Consider the following 20,632-nt stretch of genomic DNA (forward strand, 5'->3'; position numbering starts at 1 on the left):
ACACCCAGTTGTGGACGCGACTGGTGATGGAAGTAAAGTCTGATGCTATAAAGAGCATTATCGCATAAGAATCTGAAATGTTAGGTCCATGAGTCAAGGAATATTGGAAGTGGTCAAATAGGAGATGGCAAGAATGAACATCAAGATTTTAGGAATCAGCGAACTAAAATGGACTGCAATGGGTGAATTTAACTCAGATGGCCATTACATCTACTACTGTGGGCAAGAGTCCCTTAGAAGAAATAGAATAGCACTCATAGTCAACAAAAGGGTCTAACATACAGTACTTGCATGCAATCTCAAAAATGACACAATGATCTCTGTTTGTATCCAAGGCAAACCATTCAATATCACAGTAATCCAAGTCTATGCCCCAATCAGTAATGCTGAAGAAGCTGAATTTGAATGGTTCTATGAAGACCTATAAGACCTTTTAGACCTAACACCCCAAAAAGATGTCCTTTTCATTATAGGGGACTGGAATGCAAAGAAGGAAGTCAAGAAACACCTAGAGTAACAGGCAATTTGGCTTTGGAATACGGAATGAAGCAGGGCAAAGACTAATAGAGTTTTGCCAAGAGAACACACTGATCATAGAAAATACCCTCTTTCAACAACACAAGAGAAGACTCTACACATGGACATCAGCAGATGGTCAATACTGAAATCAGATTGTTATGTTCTTTGCAGCCAAAGATGGAGAAGCTCTACACAAGTCAGCAAAGACAAGACTGGGATCTGACTGTGGCTCACACCATGAACTCCTTATTGCCAAATTCAGACGTAAATTGAAGAAAGGAAAACACTAGACCATTCATGTATGACCTAAATCAAATTCCTTATGATTATACAGTGGAAGTGAGAAATAAATTTAAGGGACTAGATCTGATAGACAGAGTGCCTGATGAGTTACGGATGGAGGTTTGTGACATTGTACAGGAGACAGGGATCAAGACCATCCCCATGGGAAAGAAATGCAAAAAAGCAAACTGGCTGTCTGAGGAGGCTTTACAAATAGCTGAGAAAAGAAGAGAAGCAAAAAGCAAAGGAGAAAAGGAAAGATACACCCATTTGAATGCAGAGTTCCAAAGAATAGGAAGGAGAGATAAGAAAACCTTCCTTAATGACCAGTCCAAAGAAATGGAGGAAAACAATAGAATGGGAAAGACTAGAGATCTCTTCAAGAAAATTAGAGATACCAAGGGAACATTTCATGCAAAGATGTGCTCAATAAAGGACAGAAATGGTATGGACCTAACAGAAGCAGAAGATATTAAGAAGAGGTGGCAAGAATACACAGAAGAACTGTACAAAAAAAGATCTTCACGACCAAGATAATCACGATGGTGTGATCACTCACCTAGAGCCAGATATACTGGAAAGTGAAGTCAAGTGGGCCTTAGAAAGCATAACTATGAACAAAGCTAGTGGAGGTGATGGAATTCCAGTTGAGCTATTTCAAATCCTAAAATATGATGCTGTGAAAGTGCTTCACTCAATATGCCAGCAAATTTGGAAAATGCAGCAGTGGCCACAGGACTGGAAAAAGGTCAGTTTTCATTCCAATCCCAAAGAAAGGCAATGGGAAAGAATGTTCAAACTACCACACAACTGCACTCATCTCACACACTTGCAAAGTAATGCTCAAAATTCTCCTAGCATGGCTTCAACAGTACATGAAGTGTGAACTTCCAGCTGTTCAAGCTGGTTATAGAAAAGGCATAGGAACCAGAGATCAAATTGCCAACATCTGTTGGATCACTGAAAAAGCAAGAGAGTTCCAGAAAAAGCATCTACCTCTGCTTTATTGACTATGCCAAAGCCTTTGACTGTGTGGATCACAATAAACTGGAAAATTCTGAAAGAGATGGGAATATCAGACCACCTGACCTGCCTCTTGAGAAACCTGTATACAGGTCAGGAAGCAAAAGATAGAACTGGACATGGAACAACAGACTGGTTCCGAATAGGAAAAGGAGTACATCAAGGCTGTATATTGTCACCCTGCTTATTTAACTTCTATGCAGAGTACATCATGAGAAACTCTGGGCTGGATGAAGCACAATCTGGAATCAAGATTGCTGGGAGAAATATCAATAACTTCAGATATGCAGATGATACCACCCTTATGGCAGAAAATGAAAAGGAACTAAACAGCCTCTTGTTGAAAGTGAAAGAGGAGAGTGAAAATGTTGGCTTAAAGCTCACCATTCAGAATACTAGGATCATGGCAACTGGTCCCATCACTTCATGGGAAATAGATGGGGAACAGTGGCTGACTTTATTTTTTTAATTTTTTTTTGACTCAAAAATCACTGCAGACCATGGGTTGGGAAGTTCCCCTGGAGAAGGAGATGTCAACCCACTTGAGTACTATCGCCTGGAAAATCCTATGGACGGAGGAGCCTGGTAGGCTACACTCCATGGGGTTGCAAAGAGTTGGATATGACCAAGGGACTTCACCTTCACTTTCACTAATTGGAAGGAAAGTTATGATCAACCTAGATAGCATATTCAAAAGCAGAGACATTACTTTGCCAACAAAGGTCTGTCTAGTCAAAGCTATGGGTTTTCCAGTAGTCATGTATGGATGTGAGAGTTGGACTATAAACATGGCTGAGTGCTGAAGAATTGATGCTTTTGAACTGTGGTGTTGGAGAAGACTCTTGAGAGTCCCTTGGACTGCAAGGAGATCCAACCAGTCCATCCTAAAGGAAATCAGCCCAGATGTTCTTTGGAAGGACTGATGCTGAAGCTGAAACTCCAATCTTTTGGCCACCTGATGCCAAGAGCTGACTCATTGAAAAGACCCTAATGCTGGGAAAGTTTGAAAGTGAGAGCAAAAGAGGGTGACAGAGAATGAGATGATTGGATGGTATCGCCAACTGAATGGACATGAGTTTGGGTAAATTCCGGGAGTTGGTGATGGACAGGGAGGCCTGACGTGCTTCAGTCCATGGCATTGCAAAGAGTCAGACATGACAGAGTGCCTGAGCTGAACTGAAGTGAACTGATAGGGGAAAACCAAGGCTAGTAACAGGTACACAAAATCCTAAAAGATTTTTTCTTAAGGATTATATCATTCCTATCTTTGGGTATCATGAGACTCCAAAAGTCTTAACTTAGTTTAAGGTGTGTTCCTGTTACTTTTAACCATAAAATTCCTAAATAATAAAAGGAGTGACAGTGAAGCGAAAATGTTAGTCGCTCTGTCATGTCCAATTCTTTGTGACCTCGTGGATGATAGCCCACCAGGTTCCTCTCTCCATGGAATTCTACAGGCAAGAGAACTGGAGTGGTTTGTCATATCCTTCTGCAGGGGACCTTCCTGACCCAGGGATCAAACCCAGGTCTCCTGAACTGGCAGACAGATTCTTTACTGCCCAAGCCACCAGGGAAGCTCCAATATGAGGAGTGGGTGGGGATAAACAGAGACTTTCCATTTAGAACTCACCAGGTTGTAAATATATCCTCTTCACATGAATTTATATTAAAATGTTTCTAACTAGAAAATTGATGAGCAGCTCATGGAAATCCAAGAACAGAAATCCTAATACAGGTAGGTTATGTGACAACAGAAAGGAAACTAAAATATCATCAGGCAGCCCTCTCTAGGAGGATAATTTCTCATGGCACCTGTGTGACTTTCTGTACATTGAATCCCCTTTCCTTTCTCTATCAGTTTGCTTTTGCTTACTATTTATGGCCCCTGATCTACTAAACTGTTGGATTGCCCATGGTCTCCCTAAGGCACCAAATCACTTGCTTGTACCTGATACCAGGGATAACAGGAACAGAACAGCAGCAACAGCTTACACATACAGCACTTAGCACTCTCTTGGCTTCCTTTATGGTGGAGACACAGAAACATGACCGAGGCTCCACGGATCATGCAAATCCGCCAGAAACCAGTTACGAGAAAGAACAGGGGAATCCATTCTGCAATCCATTTTGATGAGGATTGTAGGGAGAAATCCCCCCGGGTACTATTCAGTATTTTCTGTTTCCAATTGCAGTTCCAGGGGCAGTGTCAGCTGATGACAGAATGGAGGGGACAGGTGGTGGTATCTGTGCCTCACAAAGTAAACAGCAGGCAGGTCTTCATGGGCAAATTCTGCCACATGATTAAAAGCTCCTCTAACCTAGAGGTGTCAGTCCTGGTTTACAGAGTCACTCCCAGAGTGCGTGTATGTTACCCGGCCTTTGTCATAATTCCCTTAGATTGCCTAGATGTGGTTGCTTTCTGCTTGGATGTGCAGTGCTGATCATTACAAGTGCCCTTAGGCCAAGAGTTGGCAAACTTTATTGTGAGTGGTCAGAGAGTAAATATTTTAGGCTTTGCAGGTCATGTGCAGGCAGATTCTCTGTTCTCGTTGCTGTCGGTGACTGTTTGGCTGTGCTGAGTGCGTGTTTTGTTTTCTACAACCTTATGCTCATGTGTTACGCGCTGAAAATAGTTTGCAGTTTACAATCTCTGCTCCAAGTGTGATGTGCTGCTGCTCCTTACCTCAGTGTCTTACTCAATTTTAGGTTGCAGAGAAATTGATTTCATGTTATCACTGGAGCAAGCTCTTCCTAAGGATGATTTCACAAGCAGAGGAAGGACTCTGAGGCCAAGAGTGATTACTTGTTTAAGTGCATCACCCAGGGAAAACTTGGGCTTTTGCCAGCCTGACTACCTCTAATGACCCAAAGTGAGTTTATCCTGGACATCACGTGATGCCTTTGGTCCCCAAGCATATGACTCTCCTTTTGGGACAGAAGCGGAATAACCAGTGATATAAACTTTGAACATACTTATCCTATCTTTTAAACTAATGAAATAATCCTCAAAGGCCACATTTAGAATTTAGTATATGTCCATTGGGTTGGCTAAAAAGTTTGTTTGGATGTAAGATGCTACAGAAAAACTAGAACAAACTTTCTGACCAACCCAATATTTGATGTAAATCGATATGAAAGCAAGCCTAATCAAGGAAGTTATAAAATAGAATAGAACAGAAAATAAACAAGAACGAAAAAACAAATTGTACTAGTCAGGGGAAGTTATTAGTGGCAATTAACTCTAAAACTTTTCTTCCAAGAAATAAGCGGCTTTTAATTTCATGGCTGCGGTCATCATCTGCAGTGATTTAGGAGTCGCAAAAAATAAAGTCTGCCATTGTTTCCACTGTTTCCCCACCTGTTTGCCATGAAGTGATGGGACTGGTTGCCATGATCCTAGTTTTCTGAATGTTGAGCTTTAAGCCAACTTTTTCACTCTCTTCTTTCACTTTCATCAAGAGGCTCTTTAGTTCTTCTTCACTTTCTGCCATAAGAGTGGTGTCCTCTGAGTATCTAAGGTTATTGATATTTCTCCCAGCAATCTTGATTCCAACTTATGCTTCATCTAGCCCAGCATTTCTCATGATGTACTCTGAGTATGTTAAATAAGGAGGGTAACAATATACAGCCTTGACGTACTCCTTTCCCGATTTGGAACCAGTCTGTTGTTACATGTCCAGTTCTAACTGTTGCTTCCTGACCTGCCTACAGATTTTTCAAGAGGCAGATCAGGTGGTCTGGTATTCCCATATCTTCAAGAATTTTCCACAGTTTGTTGTGATCCACATAGTCAAAGGCTTTGACATAGTCAATAAAGCAGAAATAGATGTTTTTCTGGAACTGTTTTGCTTTCTTGATGATCCAACAGATGTTGGCAATTTGATCACTTACTCCTTGGAAGAAAAGTTATGACAAACCTAGACAGCATACTAAAAAGCAGATATATTACTTTGCCAACAAAGGTCCATCTAGTCAAAGCTGTTTTTTCCAGTGGTCATGTATGGATGTGAGAGTTGGACTATAAAGATGGCTGAGTGCTGAAGAATTGATGCTTTTGAACTGTGGTGTTGGAGAAGACTCTTGAGAGTCCCTTGGACTGCAAGGCAATCCAACCAGTCCATCCTAAAGGAGATCAGTCCTGAGTGTTTATTGGAAGGACTGATGATGAAGCTGAAACTCCAATACTTTGGCCACCTGATGCGAAGAGCTGACTCATTGGAAAAGACCCTGATGTTCTGAAAGACTGAAGGCAGGAGGAGATGGGAATGAGCGGATGAGACGGTTGGATGGCATCACTGACTCAATGGACATGAGTTTGAGTAAGCTGAAGGAGTTGGTGATGGACAGGGAGACCTGGTGTGCTGCAGTCCATGGGGTCACAAATAGTTGGACATGACTGAACTGAACTGAACTGAACTCTAAAACATAGATGCATAAACAGATAAGGAACAAGCAAGCAAATAAATTAACAAAACTCCAGAAAGTTTCCAGATTGTTGAAGCCTGACTCTAGCTTCTTTTCACTAATCTTGCTTTCACCTCAACACCTAGCCCAAGGGGTCTCAATCTTCCTCTGTCACCAGTCAGGCTGATCTGGTCTTGGATGCTAGCGAGCATCACCCAGTTGTTGTCCTTCAGCAGGGCATGGGCAGCATGCGCACAATTAATCGTATCCATTGAAAGAAGGATATTATGGAGAAGGATTTTAGCAAGAGATGATGTAATGCCTAGTACCAAATCAACCAAATCAAAGCAAGCCCATCTTGCTTACAGAGACTCAATTAAGCCAGCCAGACCATGGTAGCAAAGTGCAACTTGACAAAGTAAATATTGTAATTAGTTAGTTCACTGACATTAAGTTATATTTGATTTTGTGTTTCAAATTACAGTCATTCTTTTGTTTCTTAAATGAATAGAGAAGTATAGTTTATAGTTAGGAACAGCCAAGAAAGAAAGATGGTTGATTATCCTCTATGAGAATCTGTAAGATGCCTCTCTGGTCATCTTTGATACTGAAAAATTCTACATTTAGCCTTTTTTCCCCCCAGCAGCTGAACTCTCTAATGGGAATAGGCTTCTGCCATCCCTTGTCAGCATTCAAGCTAAACTAGAGAACAATTTTCTTTCAGGTGTTTAAAATTGGACACTGCAGAGGTCTTTAATTGCCAGGTCCATCATTCACATTTGATTATTACACGTTTCCCTGAATGAGGCTGGATTTAACTCAGTCTTAGTCATTTAACAGGAATGCTAGCATTTTACACATTTGTGGTTTAGATTTCCAATAATTTTGCAATATTATGAGTGTGAAAACCTCCAATGATGCCTAGTTAGTTTTCAGAAGAATCTTCAGGGCTTGAGGAGTAATATGAAAATCATAAAAAAAAAAAATATGAGGGGTGAAATGATTTTTTCTGTTTGATTTCAACACCTTTCATCTGAATCCTGTTGTATTTAAATGTTCTGAGAATTATTTCAATAAAAGAAGAAAGAAAAATAAAAGAATTTAGCCCAGAAGGTTAACTCTAAGCATATCAGAATTATTTAAGTGAAAAGGAGGAATATAAATATGCTAATATTTGAAGCAGTTGTAATGAAGTAGCTAAAAAAAAAATCTGTCTGCTCAGGTTCAAATCCTTGCTTTGCCACTTAATAGGTCTACAACCTGAGCCAAAGTACTAAAAACCATACAGATGAATGTATAAGAGACCAGGTTTGCTGGTTAATCTGGGGAGAGAATGTGTACTTCAGCAAGTGCCCATATGATTTCAAGTACTTAGTGCTAACTCGTTTCAGTTGTGTCTGACTCTTGCGACCCTATGAACTGTAGTTTGACAGGCCCCTGTTTCCATCAGATTCTCCAGGCAAGAATACTGGAGTGGGTTGCCATTCCTCTTCCAAGGGATGTTCCTGACCCAGGGATCGAACCTGTGCCTCTTGCGTCTCCTGTATTGGCAGGAGGATTCTTTACCACTGAGCTACCTGGGAAACCAGGTGATTGCTAAATATTTACTATTAATAAGATCATGTTTTGGATTGCTAACAATGACTTCGGATTTTGGTTCCCTCTTACTAATTGTTCAGTCACTAAGTAGTGTCTGACTCTTAGTAACCCCATGAATTGCAGCATACCAGGCTTCCCTGTTCTTCACTGTCACCCAGAGTGTGCTCAAACCCATGTCCATTGAGTCAGTGATGCCATCCAACCATTTCATCCTCTGTCATCCCCTTCTCCTCCCGCCCTCAATCTTTCCCAGCATCAGGGTCTTTTTCAATGAGTCAGCTCCTTGCATCAGGTGGCCAAGGTATTGGAGCTTCAGCTTCAGCGTCAGTCCTTTCAATAAATATTCAGGACTGATTTCCTTTAGGATGGACTTGTTGGATCTCCTTGCAGCCCAGGGGACTCTCAAGAGTCTTCTCTAACACCACAGTTCAAAAGCATCAATTCTTCAGTGCTCAGCCTTCTTTATGGTCCATCTCTCACATCCACACACGACTACTGGCCTTGACTAGATGGACCTTTGTCAGCAAAGTGGTGTCTCCACTTGAGTGATTGTCCTAGTCATCTTGGGTAGCCATAACAAGGCACCATATTTTGAGGTGGCTCAAAATACATAAATTTATTTTCTCATGGTTCTGGAGGCTGGAAATCCCAGGTCTAGTGTGGATAGGGTTGTTTTCTCCGAAGGCCTCTCACTGGCTTGCAGATAGCTGCTTTTCTGACTGTGTCCTCAGATGGCCTTTTCTCTGAGCATATCCATCCCTGGGTTTCTCTTTCTTTCTTTCTCCTCTTTCTTGAAAGGACACCAGTGATATAGGGTTACGCCCAACTCTTGTGATCAATTTCAGCCGTAGTTATCAACATAAAGGCCCTAGCTCTAAATACAGTCATAGGAGGAACTACAAATCTGACATATAGATTGTGCGTGTGTCAGGGTGGGTGGAGTAGGGGTGGAAGGGAGGTCACAGTCAGTCCATCATAGGGACCTGGGCCAAGTTTCTTTAAACCACAGATGCTTCGTCTTGATGAGGGAAATAAAGCTATTGTGAGGATAAATATAAATAACTGGCTAGTTCCCAAAAAGGTGGCACAGTTGTGGGGATGTGACCTATTCACAAACAGCCCTTCCATCTGGCCAAACTTTGAGTTCAGAAGCCATCACTAGGCAAATCTGACTAGGAGAAAGTTAACCTGACCTTGAGAATTACCATTTTCCTGTGGATCAAGCAACATAATGAAGATCTCTCAGAGTATAAGAGAAGAAATGGAGTCAAGCAAACTTCTAAAATACTAACACAGTGACTACAAGAATTCCTCTGTGTTCACCCATCTTTAGAGTTGTAAATGTGAGAGAAAACATTAATTGGGAAGATATGTCAAGTAGCATTTGTGTGTTTTATCATTCAATAAAAAATCAAAATACTCCCATATTCTTCAAATAAAGCATACTATGAGCACTTGTAAAAAAATGTCAGTTTTAAGATACATTACAACTATTTCAATACGGAAAGTACATTGGATTAAGTGTGCATGTTGAAAACGTTAATTGTTACTGTTGCTTAGTCTCTAAGTAGTGTCCTATTGTTTTTCAATCCCATGGATGATAGCCCTTCAGCCTCCTCTGTCCATGGGATTTCCGAGGCAAGACATAATCGAGTGGGTTGCCATTTCCTTCTCCATGGGATCTTCATGATCCAGGGATCGAACCTATGTCTGTTGCATTCAATTCAGATTCTTTATCACTTGTTGCAAAGAATTCATTGATTCTTTACCTCTGAGCCTGCAGGGAAGCCTGAAAATGTTAATAGACACACAGAAAGTTTCATGTAAAGAAATAAATCAGTAAGATTTCCAATAGAGAGACTGTGACTATGAAGGGTCTATTTTATGCTATCCATTAACTACTACCATTATTATTATTTGTCCATGCTAGTATACAGACTTAGCAGCAGCAATGGCAGCAGCAGCAGCAGCAGCAGAAGTATATAACCAGATGGAGGAAAACCATATCTATTATATTTTTATTGAAGTAAAATTGCTGAAGCTGAAGGTCCAACAATTTGGCTACCTGATGAGAAGAGATGATTCATTGAAAGAGACCCTGATGCTGGGAAAGACTGAGGGCAAGAGGAGAAGGGGACGACAGAGGATGAGATGGTTGGATGGCATCAACAACACAATGGACATGATTATAAGCAAACTGCATGATAAAGTGAAGGACAAGGAAGCCTGGTGTGCTGCCATTCATGGGGCTGCAAAGAGTAAGAGATGACTTAGAGACTGAGCAGCAATGAAATTGCTTTACAATATTGTGTTAGTTTCTGCTGTACAGTGAAGTGAATCAGCTATACACATACATGTATCCTCTCCCACTTGAACCTCTCTCCCACCTGTCGAGGTCATCACCAAGATGAGCTCTCTATGCTATACAGCAGGTTCCCACTAGGTATCTATCTTACATAGTGTCATGTATATGTCAATCCTAATCTCCCAATTCATCCCATCTTCCCCTTTCCCTAATTCCATGTTTGGTCTCTATGTCTGTGTCTCTCTTCCTGCCCTGTAAATAGTTTCATCTATACCATTTTTCTAGATTTCACATATATGCATAAATATAAAATATTTACTTTTCTCTTTCTTACTTTATTCTGTATGGCATACCCTAGGTCCATCCACAAATCTACAAATGACCTAAATGAAATTAGGTCTTTATTATGACTGAGTAATATTCCATTGTATATATGTACCACGCTTACTCCTTGGAAGGAAAGTTATGACCAACCTAGATAGCATATTCAAAAGCAGAGACATTACTTTGCCAACAAAGGTTCGTCTAGTCAAGGCTATGGTTTTTCCTGTGGTCATGTATGGATGTGAGAGTTGGACTGTGAAGAAGGCTGAGTGCCAAAGAATTGATGCTTTTGAACTGTGGTGATGAAGACTTTTGAGAGTCCCTTGGACTGCAAGGAGATCCAACCAGTCCATTCTGAAGGAGATCAGCCCTGGGATTTCTTTGGAGGGAATGATGCTGAAGCTGAAACTCCAGTACTTTGGCCACCTCATGCGAAGAGTTGACTCATTGGAAAAGACTCTGATGCTGGGAGGGATTGGGGGCAGGAGGAGAAGGGGACGATAGAGGATGAGATGGCTGGAGTCAGTCCATCACCAACTTGATGGACATGAGTTTGGGTAGACTCCACGAGTTGGTGATGGACAGGGAGGCCTGGCGTGCTGCGGTTCATGGGGTCACAAAGAGTCGGACACGACTGAGCGACTGATCTGATCTGATCTGGTATGTACCACGTATTCTTTATTTGTTCCTCTGTTGATTCGCATTTAGGTTGCTTACACGCTTGGCTGTTGTAACTAGTGCTGCAGTGAAACACTGGGGTCTACGTGTCTCATTGAATTATGGTTTTCTCAGGGTATATTCACAGTAGTGGGTTTGCTGGGTCACATGGTAGTTCTATTTTTATGTTTTTAAGGAACTTCCACACTGTTCTTCATGGTGACTGTACCAGTTTACATTCCCACCAGTAGTGCAAAACAGTTCCCTTTATACCACACCCTCTTCAGCATTTATTGTTTATACCATTTTTTGATGATGGCCATTCTGACCACCGTGAGGTGATACCTCAAATGAAATAAAAACTTTATCTTTTCTCTTAACCAAATAGCTAGTCTCATTTCAGTCTTCCTTTGAACTCTAATTTTATTCAAAACATTGTAACAATGTTTCAAAATGCAGCTGTTTCATGCTTTGAATATCAATAATATGTTCTGGACCTCTTGGCATTTTCCAGTATCTGAGGAGTAAACAGCAGCCCCAGATGATTCAATCCTTTGGCTCATGCAAATTTCAAGTCCCTTAGCAGTATTGTTTTTTGCCTAATAATGGTAGAATTCAGGCTTTTTGTGTTTTTCAAGTGTCCCCTACATAGCTTTTAGAAGCTGTATACATCCTAAAACATTTTAAACATCTAAAAACTTACATTCTGAGCTTAAAAAGTTGCAAAAAAGAAAAATTTTACAGTATTGTGTTAATATTTTAACCTCAGATTGTTGTGTTAATCTTTTAAGTGTACTAAATGACTATAGATATCATTTTAGTTGGATATCTATCATTAAAATTATATATACATATAGGTTCTTCAAGTATTGCACATTTTTAAATCTCTTTTTTGCTCTCTCTGAATTAAGTTTTCCATTCTACAACCAACTCATAATTTTTTCTAACCTAACTTTAAATGTAAAAGTGTTTTATTGATAATAACATTATTTTTTTCTCCATAATTACATATATAGCATTTACATGTATATGCAACAGCTATGTACAGTTCACCTTTTAACAACACAAGAGATCCAGATGCTGACCCTCTTCTGTCAAAACTATAATTAATATTTAGCTTTTCACATACAAAGCCTTTCAGTTCAGTTCAGTCACTCAGTCATATCTGACTCTTTGCGACCCCATGGACTGCAGCATGCCAGGCCTCCCTGTCCATCACCAACTCCCAGAGTTCACCCAGACTCACGTCCATCGAGTCTGTGATGCCATCCAGCCATCTCATCCTCTGTCGTCTATAACTTACTACCCTTGTGGATTCCTTATATCACCAGTTAGTTTTAGTTAGTTTATGTTTAATATGTAAAAAAAGAGATATTGATTATTTGGTTGAGATAAGATTTATATGCAATAACCTGTGCAAAATACCTACTAGCATAGTGATCTAGTAGATAATTGGTACTCAAAAATGTTACTTCTATCTTATTTTCCCTGTACAAAAAAATACTTCATTTTTCCAGAACTCACTTTTGTACTTGATGCAACAAGGAAGATTACAAAGACTTCAAATTGTCAGTAATTTCATTTTTTTATAAAAAATGTTTATTGAATTACTACTATATGCAAAACTTTACAACCTTAATGTGCTTTATGGTCTAGATTACAAAAATCATTTCATGTTGTGACTTTTGTACAGGCATCCAGAATGTAAATTTCATGTTTATAAGTATTTGTAAACATTTCTATGGGGAAAAAGAATTGTTCCTGTGCCTAGAATACTTTTGTCAGCCTGCTCATCCTGGTTTGCCTCCCAAAGTCAAGCTTCATAAGGGAGGCAAACTGGAATGTTTCTGGCCAAAAGTGGAGTTAGAACGTGGGAAACTGGGCAGTTGTATGAATTTGTTGCTTAATGGCATCAAATAAAGACATCATGATGCATCTTTCTTACCAGAGTGATAGCCTCCTTTGTTGGATCACAGACACTCAAGAACTTTTGTTTAAAGCATTATCTCCTCTCTCCATATTAGCAGTTAAATTGTAGGTGGGCTTTATCTCCATTGGGCAATGTCTGGACAAAAAATATCATAGTTTGCTTTTGCAATCTATATTCTTTTCCTGTGGGTTTCTTGGGATGACAAATCAGTGTATCTATAAATGTGTCCTTTTTAGTCAGTCATTATTTTATTAAAAGGCAATTCAAGTTTTATGGGCTGAGGAGTAACTTACTGTTCAGGATATGGGAATGTGAAAGTATCAGTACTCTGATATATTTCTATAATTTATGTTTAAAAATATAATGTCTCTAATTTCCAACTTCTTAAATAGTAGCAACAGTAGCATTATTACTACTTAAAACTATATTTTCCTATTAAAAAGAATTATTAGAAAGTAAATATAACAAGGAATTGTACATCCTAACATAATCAAATAAGGCAAGTTTGAGGCTTTGTCAGTAACAGCACTTGTAATTAAAATTGCCATTGATTTGTGTATATATTTCTATCTGTGAGTTCCATTGTAGGAAAATAATTTATTTGAATCTACATAAGGGTATCATTTCTTTTTGTTGTTGTTGTTGGCTATGGTCAGCTGCATTAACTACTAAGTTCTCACTATATATTATAAAGACTAAATCAGGGGAAGACTGACCATCTAACTGATAGAAAAGTATATAAAAGAAGAAAGAAAACAGAAAGAAAAGAAGGTCATTAAGTAAAAAAAATGGATTAAAAAAATGAAAAGAAAAAAGAAAAAAATCAGTGTTTTTTTTAAAAAAAAAAAAAAAGCTTGCATCCCCACAAAAGAATGTTTAATGCTGAAATTTGAGTATGTCATTCAGCTGTGAAAATTATCTACTTATTTTATGGAATTTTTCTGAATATATTTGAAAAGCAAAGTAAAATGATTTGGATGTTTTGAAAATTTAAAAATGGCTGCATGGCCCCCAAATTTCTGCAAAGTCTAAGCATGTTTAATGCATTTGCTTATTTTTTTAACTTTACCTTATTCCACAGACTATTTCAAGCAGCACAGAGTTTCAACTTATAACATGCAGCATATCAATAGAGTTAGAATACTTACTCTGGCTTCATCCTGCCAGGGTTCTTTCTGACTGCTCTATTTATTCTGGACACCAGAATTGTGCATACATTTGGTATGGTCCAGCTGGCTCAGTAGAAGCACTGACAATTGAAAATATAGAGAAAACCACTAACATTAAAGAATCTACATGATGGAACAAACCAGTTTCAAGTTGTTAAACTGTTAACCTAACCACATACTTTAATCTCAACAAACCATGATTAATAGACCAGCCTACCTACAGCATGGCTAAAAAAGCTCTCTGCCAGAAGTAAGTTTAAGATTTAGATATGTTTCTGAACCTACTTAAACATTTAAAACATATTTTACACAAAAATCTTATTATCTCTTTGCTAATTCTTTATTGAGATTGTTCAAAATTCGAAATTTCAAGTATAGAATATCTACTTGTATATCTGTTTCACTTTGGGATTTTTCTATATCTATTTCTTTCTCAAATCCTTGAAATATACAATTTTAAATGTTTACAATTTTCAACCCATGCTGTTAGATAAACAGTCATAAGAAGTCACTGAATACTCATTGTCTCAGTTCAGTTGCTCAGTTGTGTCTGACTCTTTGCAACCCCATGGACTGAAGCATGCCAGGCCTCCCTGTCCTTGCTCTGAAGACTTCAAGGAGGATTCCTTCCCTTTTTCAGTTTCTGATGGCCAGAGATGTTCCTTGGCTTGTGGCAGCATCACTCCAGTGACCAAAACCATCCCCAAGAACAGAAATGTAAGAAGGCCAAGTGGTTGACTGAGGAGTCTTTACCAACAGATGAGAAAAGATGAAAAGTGAAAGACAAAGGAGAAAGGGAAAGATATACCAACTGAATACAGAGTCAAAAAGAATAGCAAGGAGAGATAAAAAGGCCTTTGTGAACAATGCTAATGAATATAGGAAAAAATTAGAATGGGAAAGACTAGAGATCTTTTCAAGAAAATTGGAAATATCAAAGGAACATTTCATACAAGGATGCACATGATAAAGGACAGAAAAAGTATGGACTTAACAGAAGAAGAAGAGATTAAGAAGTGGCAAGAATGCAAAGAACTATAAAAAAAATAAAAAGAGTCTTAAATTATCCAGATAACCATGAATGGTGTAATCACTCACCTAGAGCCAGACACCCTGGAGTGTGAAGTCAAGTAGGCCGTAGGAAGCATCACTAAAAACAAAGCTAGTGGAGGTGACAGAAATCCAGCTGAGCTATCTCAGATTCTAAAAGATGATGCTGTAAAAGTGCTGCACACAGTATATCTGTGAATTTGAAAAATTCAGCCACAGACTGGAAAAGGTCAGTTTTCATTCCAATCCCCAAAAAGGGCAATGCCAAATGTGTTCAAACTACCATAAAATTGTGTTCATTTCACATGCTAGTAAGGTTATACTCAAAATCCTTCATGCTAGTCTTTAGCAGTATGTGATCCAAGAAATTCTAGATGTACAAGCTGGATTTAGAAAAGGCAGAGGAACCAGAGATCAAATTGCCAACATTCCTTGGACTGTAAAAGGCAAGATAATTCCAGAAAAACATCTACTTCAGCTTCATTAACTATGCTAAAGACTTTGTGGATCACAACAAACTCGAAAATTCTTAAAGGGATGGGAATAACAGACAACCTTACCTGCCTCCTGAGAAGCCTTTATGCAGGTTAAGAAGCAACAGTTAGAACTGTACATGGAGCAATGGACTGGCTCAAAATTGGGAAAGTATTACAAAGCTGCATAATGTTACCCTGCTTATTAAACTAATATGCAGAGTACATCATGTGAAATACCAGATTGAATGAATCACAAGCTGTAATCAAGTTTGCTGGGAGAAATACCAACAACCTCAGAAATGCAGATGATACCATTCTATTGGCAGAAAGTGAAGAGAAACTAAAGAGCCTCTTGAAGATTGTGAAAGAGGAGAGTGGAAAATACTGGCTTAAAACTCAACATTCAAGAAACCAAAATCATGGCATGTGGTCTCATCATTTCATGGTAGATAGATGAGGAAAAGTGGAAGCAGTGGTGGATTTATTTTCTTGGGTTCCTAAATTACTGTGGATGGTGCCTGCAGCCATGAAATTAAAAAACAGTTGCTCTTTGAAAGGAAAGCTATGACAAACCTAGACAGCATATTAAAAAGCAGAGTTATCACTTTGCTGACAAAGGTCTGTCTAGTTAAAGCTGTGGTTTTCCCAGCAGTCATTTATGGATGTAAGAGTTGGACCATAAATAAGGCTGAGTGCTGAAGAACTGATGCTTTGAATTATGATGCTGGAGAAGATTCTTGAGAGTCCCTTGGACTGCAAGAAGATCAAACCAGTCAATCCTAAAGGAAATCAACCCCAAATATTCATGGGAAGGACTTATGCTGAAGCTGAAGCTCCAATACTTTTACCACCAGATGTGAAGAACTGACTCATTGGAAAAGACTCTGATGCGGGGAAAGATTGAGGGCAAAATGATAAAGGGGTGGCCAAGGATGAGATGGTTAGATAGTATCATCGACCAAATGGATGTGAATCTGAACAAACTCAGGGAGATAATGTAGGACAGACGAGCCTGGTCTGCTGCAGTCCATGGAGTTGCATGCAAAGAGTCAGCTATGACTTCGGAGAAGGCAATGGCTACCCACTCCAGTACTCTTGCCTGGAAAATCCCATGGATGGAGGAGCCTGGTAGGCTGTAGTCCATACGGTCGCTAAGCGTTGGACATGACTGAGCGACTTCACTTTCACTTTTCACTTTCATGCATTGGAGAAGGAAATGGCAACCCACTCCAGTGTTCTTGCCTGGAGAGTCCCAGGGACGGGGGAGCCTGGTGGGCTGCCATCTATGGGGTCGCACAGAGTCGGACACGACTGAAGTGACTTAGCAGCAGCAGCAGACATGACTTAGTGACTTTAAAACAACAACAAAAGGTGTAGTAGTGATTATGAGATGGTACAAAAGCCTTTTAAGGGTGTTGATGGAAGGAAAGCCGGGAAGAGGCAAGGTAGCGACTTGCTCGTCTCCTGCGCCTGACACTTCCTGGGACCCGTGATGCCGAGGCAGCTGCAAGGAGCGACGAAAGGTCGGGGTTGAGCCCCAAGTGAGCTGAGGGCTAGCACTCTTCTGGCCTTCCACTCCGGGCCCGCCCCACTTGAAGAAATGAGTGGTGGATTGGCCCCCAAGTAAAAGCACAGTGTATGTATCCAATCTGCCCTTTTCCCAGACCAACAATGACTTATATCGGATATTTTCCAAGTATGGAAAAGTTGTAAAGGTTACTATAATGAAAGATAAAGATACCAGGAGGAGTAAAGGGGTTGCATTTATTTTATTTTTGGATAAAGACTCTGCACAAAACTGTACCAGGGCAATAAACAACAAACAGTTATTTGGTAGAGTGATAAAAGCAAGCATTGCTATTGACAATGGAAGAGAAGCTGAGTTCATCCAAAGATGAAACTGCTTTGATAAATCTAAGTGTTTAAGAATGTGGGGAAAGTGGACACTTAAGTTATGCCTGTCCTAAAAATATGCTTGGAGAACGTGAGCCTCCAGAGAAGAAAGAGAAAAGGGGAAAAAAAAAAGAAATTCCTGAGCCAGAAGAAGAAATTGAAGAAGTAGAAGAAAGTGAAGATGAAGGGAAAGATCCTGCTCTTGACAGCCTCAGTCAGGTCATAGCTTTCCAGCAAGCCAAAATTGAAGAAGAACAACAACAAAAAAATGGAAACCCAGTTCAGGAGGTCGTTCAACATCAGATGATTCAAGATGCCCAAGGATAAAGAAAAGCACGTACTTCCATGATGAGGAGGAACTTAGTGATTAAAAATATACATATATTATGTAAATATCATTAAATTTTTTTTTAAGTCTTGGAGTACCAAGTTCCCTTGGGACTAAAAATTACTTTTAGAATTTGAACATAAGAACACTTAGTACCAAATACTTTTTTACTTTAGATAGTTGATAGGAAATGGTAATTTTATAGTATCATGTTTATCTTGCATCAAGATTTGCTAATAATCATTAATCTTGAAAAGTTCATTTGAATAAAAAAGAAAATGTAATACTATCATAACAACACTATCCCAAGAAGAAAGTCAAAGTTGCTCAGTCATGTCTGACCCTTTGTGACCCCATGGACTATACAGTCCCATGGGATTCTCCAGGCCAGAAATACTAGAGTGGGTAGCCTTTTCCTTCTCCAGGGGATCTTCCCAACCCGGGGATCGAACCCAGGTCTCCCGCATCGCAGGTGTATTCTTTAACAGCTGAGCCAAAAAGCTACATAGTAAAAAGATTTGAGACGTTCATTATAAAAGTTTATTCATGATTGATTTATATAAGAGCTTTTGAAATAAATTTCATCTTTAAAACAAAAACTTCATAAAGACTGTGGAAAGTCTGGAGTGATTTATTGTTATTCATGTTAATAAAGTTTTCTCAAAAGAAGTTTAAAAAAAAAATAAGGGTGTTGATCATTTCTACTTTTGACTTGGCTATTGTTCAATGATGTATTCACCTTGTGATTCCTTATTAGACTGTAACACCAATTTGTAAACATTTTTGTATATTAAAAAGAGAAACATAAGGGGTGGAGTAGTGGTTACAAAGGGAGGTTTGGATTTACACAACGTAAAATTATTGACTTGTTAGACTTTCGATCTCTTTTCCACGTTTCTGTATATCCAACTTTGATCTCCAGAATTTTTCTAATGGATGGCCGCTAGTGGTCCTAGAGACTTAGATGCTGTTGGCAGTTTAGGCCCAGGGAATCACTTGCTTTAAAGAAAGGCTATATTTCTCCAACATTCCATTTCTCTATCCATCTGCAACTTTGCTAAAGGAGATTATTTCCTGATGTAACACAATAAATATACCATAATAAAGCCTTCCCCCACCAGAGTGAACTTGGTATTGCTATCTCATTTGGGAAAATGAATGCACCTCTCTTGTCCCCAACCTGTGACAGAAATAATAAATAACTTTGCTTTCATTTCACAAAAGGAAAGCTGGACAAAAGTTATTTCAGTGATTTGCTGGGGTTGCTTATGGGGTCACTAGCAAAGTTGGGATGCAGACTCTCAATCAATATCTCCAAGTGCGTGTTTCCCCTGCCAGCTGTGGGGCTGCTGGGGAGAAGTTTTCCCAGGGTAGCACACTAGAATTCACTTGGTGGTTAAGGTCTTTGTTAGGTTTCACACAGGAAGAATGAAAACTGAGCACAAGCCTTCAGGATACACTGCGATTCTTGTGCTACAGGCTACAGTGGGTTTACCCAACAGCTGCCAGAGCACAAGTTCAGAGGAAGTTAGATAAAATGCCATTGCGCTCAGGGGCTCACACTTGAAGAGTCATATTTCATCGTGCCTTAGGAAGTAAAAAAAAAAAAAAAATAATAATAATAACAATAGTATCACCATAACTGAACAGCAATGACCTTCGTGTCCTAGTTGGAGTGGCCGTCTGAAGAAAATCGGAGCAGAATTTGTGTCTTGCTCCAGCTCAACACATCATACATTCGGTGAGTCAGTTCTCTAATGCAAATGGGCTGCGGATGTGGCGTCAAACAAGGGAAATGGTTTCTGGTGATGAAAGGTTGGGGAACCAGCCTGGATCTCTCATTGCACGCGACTGTCTGTTGCATGCACCATCTGCGACATCACCCGATTTTGGCCCTGGCCTAGAGGACCGCCCACCAGTGGAGTCAACGGACACTCAAGTTCTGCGACACTCATAGAACTAAATAGGAAACGCAGTGGATTTCTTGCAGCCTTTAGCAATATATTTTAAGTTGAGGAAAACTTGCAGTTGGGAGCCTTGTTCTCTCAGATTGATTTAAATCCTCGGTGTTGGTGTGTTTATGTGATTCCTGCAGGGCTACAGCCACGAAGTACTCAAGTGTAAGAGCTCTAGAGATAGAAAAAATAAAATCACCAAACAACAAGACACCTCATTTCTCACAGCCAGGGTGGGTAGGTCACACACAGGCTTGTGAAGAGTCTCGGCGAGGGCGGTTACTGTCACTGTGTATGCTGAGTCACTTTAGTCAAGTCAACTGCGACTAGAGAGCTTCCGAATTTGAATTCCAGAGAAGGAGCAATGTGAAGCAATATTAGCTGTGTAACTGTGGATAACAGAGATTAAACTGGAGTGTATGCAAAAAATCTATTTGAGTGAGAAAGAGAAACAGAGACAGCAAGAGGGGAAAAAAAAATCTGCATTTTTCTTCTTTAGAGGGACACACGAGTGAGGAAAATATACTAAAAGAAGAAATTTGTATAGCCCTAATCTTTCAAATTTAGAATCAGCCATCTTACACAGAGTTTATCTGCACTTTTGGAGTATGAATTAGTTGGCCTTTTGAGGAGAAGATGACATTTTCTTCTGGACATTGAGACAAAATTCCATTTCAGGCCAGGACCAAGAAGAATTTGGGTCTCTGATAAATGCAAC

General features: G+C 39.5%; 1 pseudogene; it reads left to right on the forward strand.

Moving 5' to 3' along the window:
• The first annotated feature begins 17,338 nt into the window (after window positions 1–17,338).
• On the forward strand, window positions 17,339–18,002 carry LOC129620699 (zinc finger CCHC-type and RNA-binding motif-containing protein 1-like; annotated as a pseudogene).
• Window positions 18,003–20,632: the final 2,630 nt, after the last annotated feature.

The sequence above is a fragment of the Bubalus kerabau genome, chromosome 10 (genome assembly GCF_029407905.1).
Source record: "Bubalus kerabau isolate K-KA32 ecotype Philippines breed swamp buffalo chromosome 10, PCC_UOA_SB_1v2, whole genome shotgun sequence".
NCBI lineage: Eukaryota > Metazoa > Chordata > Mammalia > Artiodactyla > Bovidae > Bubalus > Bubalus kerabau.